We start from the raw sequence: 3,917 nt of genomic DNA on the forward strand, positions 1-3,917 counted from the left end.
AGCTTCAAACGCTATATGTAGATACCATTATGCACTCAGTATGCTTACGACCGATACTCGGTATTTGTTATAATGAACAATTTGGTTCGATGTGCATCTCCCTATGTGAGATAGTTTGTGTGGATCGCGTGGCACGCCGCACGGGTATGTTATCTCGAACGGGTTGCACGCCGCAACAGTGTGATGTTGAGAATAGTTTTCCATATGTTACCTTATATACTTTGCTTCCTGGTTTCTGAGGAAAGTCCGTATTGGGTGTTGCTCGGCGAATAGCGTGTCGGTTGTGTCCTTTCAGGATTGAATGGTGTGTTTACTTTTACCCGCCCGGCTCCCTTTTGATCCAGGCCGTTGATCAAAATGATCAACGGCCACATTTCCTCCTTACCATTTTAATTCCCAAACGACCCTAACTATATCTCCATTCTCCAAATCCGCCGCCTCTGGTTCCTCTCTTCTCTCTCGAACCCTCTCAACCTCTAAAACCCTAATATCTACCTACCTCCAGAATCCATGGCTAATCTAGCCATGGAGAACCTCTACCCACCATCTCCTGCTCTCACACGCTTGCTCATTGAAGATTCGAGGCTAGACCTCGAAGTCTTCATCCAGACCCTGGCCGGTTCGAGTTTCTTTGGCCTTTTCAGGCTTTGCTCTGGCGTATCTCAGCTTCTCTAGCTCAGAACCATTCTCGAGACTTCCAAGCCTTCTCGTCCTTTCGGGTTCTCAGAAACCCTAGCCTAATCGAGGTTCCTTTTTCGCTTATTCGTCTAGATCTATGCTAGATCTATGCTGTGTGTGCCATTTTAGAGTTTTTTCCCAATTTTCCCTTTTCAAAACTGTTCGAATCCTATTTTTAGGGTTTTCTAAATGTTTCTGATTCTTTTACTCTTTTTATGTGTGTTCATGCTTGTTGTTTTATTCGTTGTTATGTTCAAGCCTGCTCTCGTATTTCTTGCTGGATCTTTTACGGAGATTCTTTTACCTCTTTTGTTCACATGTTAGCCTAGGTTATTGACTCGCTTTTGCTTATGTGTTTAAGCTCATGCTTTGATTTTGTTTCTGAGTTCTATTGATCATGCTCTTGCCTACCTTCGTCTTAAAACTCGTAATTTCCTCTTACTTCTATTTGTACATATCTTCCTATCTCTGTGACTTTGAACGATTCCCTCACCTCCGACTCCATGTGAAACCCTAAGATTTGGGGGGTTTTCTTTTCTTTGAAGTGAAAGACACTAGGGTTTCACTCTGAAACCCTAGGTTTACAAACTCATGACGAGTCTGTAATCGAACTTGTGAACTTATTTGCCTATGATTATGGAAAAAACTCTCATTGTTCTTCTTTGTTTTGAACTGCATGCTTATATATAAGATTCCCTTTCAAAGTTTTATTTCGAAATTCCTTTAATCAGGCTAAGAAATTCGTCACTAATTTCTCTTTGAATTATTTACTTCCTTAATTATCTCAGTATCTTTGTGATTTACAACTGGAGCCGAGATTCTTTGACTGATTTTTAAACTTATACCTTATTCTTACTATTGTGCCCTCTTTCCTTAAATATCCAATTGTGTATGTGACCTTATTTGTGCACCATATGGTCTCTTTACCTTAATTTAGCCTTAATAAACTGGTTCTCTCTTCCTTCTTAGTCGTCTAAACTAGACCCTTAATTAAAGGAGTATGTCTACCCTAATTGATACTAATTTGATTAGTTTCTATGTTTATACCTTTGTGCCTGCCTCACCTGTTTTCAAAACTATATAAAGGGCTCAGCCCTCCCCTTTTCAAAAGGGCAGTAACAACGAGTAAGTAACAATCAAGCAATAATAGGCAATCTGCTTTCTACTCCCTTCTTCTCTCAAATACACAGACCAGTTCTGTGTACTTCTCCTCTTTGCTTTCTGAAATACCCTTTAAGCTCTCCTTGAATCTTCAAGTGTTCTGCTGAAAACCTGAGTTGTTTCTGCTGCTTGCTTGCTGTGGTTACTCTGCTATTCTCTTACTTTGCAACTGGTATGTCCATCTTAGTTTAAATACTGCTCCTCCACTATGTGTTTCACATCCTAGTTCTGTTATGCTTTCCTTTACTGTTTTTCTGCAACTTTGTCATTATTGTTCCTATGTGAATCCCCTTACCCTTTACCCTTTGTATGTGAGTTATGGTTCAGGGCATAACAGCACTCCAATTTGCTGTCTATGATCCTGAACTGGATTCTTTGAATCCCAAACTCAATCAATGCCCATTCCCTTTTCCCCTTTTATGTGTCTGAGCCCTGGACTGGGGTCTGATAGTGTCCTAATCACTATCTAGACTTTGATCTGACCTTCAAAAGGTCTGCTCCTAACTTGTTCAACCAAACAAGTGGTCAGGGGTGTGCCAGCCTACTTTGTAGCTAGGTATGACCACCACCTTTCATGGCTCCCCAATTTCCCTTTCACTTTGCACTTACTCTTAGCTATAAGTTCTGCCCCTCTCTTGCAAGCCATGCTTTGGGACCCCCTGAGCTCCCTCTGAACTTGGATGCATGAGTGCTGGCTCTTCCACACTGCACTATTCTAAATTCTGATAGTATCCTGGGTGTAAGCAATGCCTGGAATCCCTGAGATTCCTTGGAACTTTGAAACACCTTGGATAAAGAGAAGGCTTTGGAAATCTGGATCCCGGAAGTGGCTCAGTCGCATGTTATTAGACATTAAGGTTGAATTAGGCTACTCGGATCTAGCTGTTAGCTTTTGATGTATCTTATAATTTCCAGTTTGATTCATTGGATTGTAATAATTTTGTATGAAACTCGGGGAGTATAGTAAAAAGGTGTGGGAGGGGTCTTTACTTTTCTTGCATCCAAAGGGTAGAAATCATGAGTTAGGATTTTTATTCAAACTAGAAGTCCTGCCTATAGGGTCTTTAATACTGATTCAATCACATAGAGACCATGCCTATAGGATTTAACGCTTAACTTTACCGCAAAATCACCTAGAAAGCATGTCTATAGGATTTAACATTCATGTTCTGTAATGACACATATAGAGATCATGTCTATAGGCTCTTGCATTTCTGCATATACAAATGTCATTAGGCAAACCGTTTATAGGCTTAATAACAAAGTTGCATATAGACATCATGTGTATAAGACTCCTATTCATGTCATGAAAGGGTGTTAAAATCGGTAAACGCATAGAAAGCATGCCTATAGGAAACCTCGTCTTTAATAGCATCATTCGTTCTTAAGCAGTATCGATTGCTGGAACTAGTGTCTTTACTAAAACTGGTAATTTTCTACTTCTGAAACTCGCTAAAATTGGTAAACCTTTTTCCTATAACCAATCTGCACTCCCCCGAAACTCGTAAACCTTTTAATCAGTCTACATCTTTTCTGAAACAACTGGTAACTCTTTTCTAAAATCGGTTTGCATCTTTTCTCTTTGTTTAAACTGATAATTCTTTTTTCTAAAATCAACTTGCATCTTTTCTGAAACTACTGGTAACTCTTTGCATCTTTTTCCTGAAATTAATAGATCCTATGCCTAGGTTTTTATTTCAACTCATAAACAAAGGTTGGCTAATTAATGAATTGGGTCAGTCCCTGACAACTGTATCCGAGTTGTCTAATGCAGACTCTCTGTTTAAATACATGTGTTGAACCAGTCCGCTCGCTGCTTAATTTAATCTAAGACCAAATCAGTATTTGTCAAGGCATGCTAAACTAAATGATTGTTTGACTTCTGGGGTTAATTTGAGCCTTGTATGCTTGCTTGTCCTCCCCTTTTACTTGATACTTGTTTTGAATGTCGAGCTAGAATTTTATCCTTTAAACTCCACAAAGGCCCCCGTCCCTTTCTTCCCCTTTAGGATTAGAAGTCCTAATACCCCGGGACTAATAGGATTGGGACGGGTAGTAGCATGCGATAAGTAAACGAT

The sequence above is a fragment of the Nicotiana attenuata genome, chromosome 1, assembly GCF_001879085.1.
Source record: "Nicotiana attenuata strain UT chromosome 1, NIATTr2, whole genome shotgun sequence".
In the NCBI taxonomy this organism is placed as follows: domain Eukaryota; kingdom Viridiplantae; phylum Streptophyta; class Magnoliopsida; order Solanales; family Solanaceae; genus Nicotiana; species Nicotiana attenuata.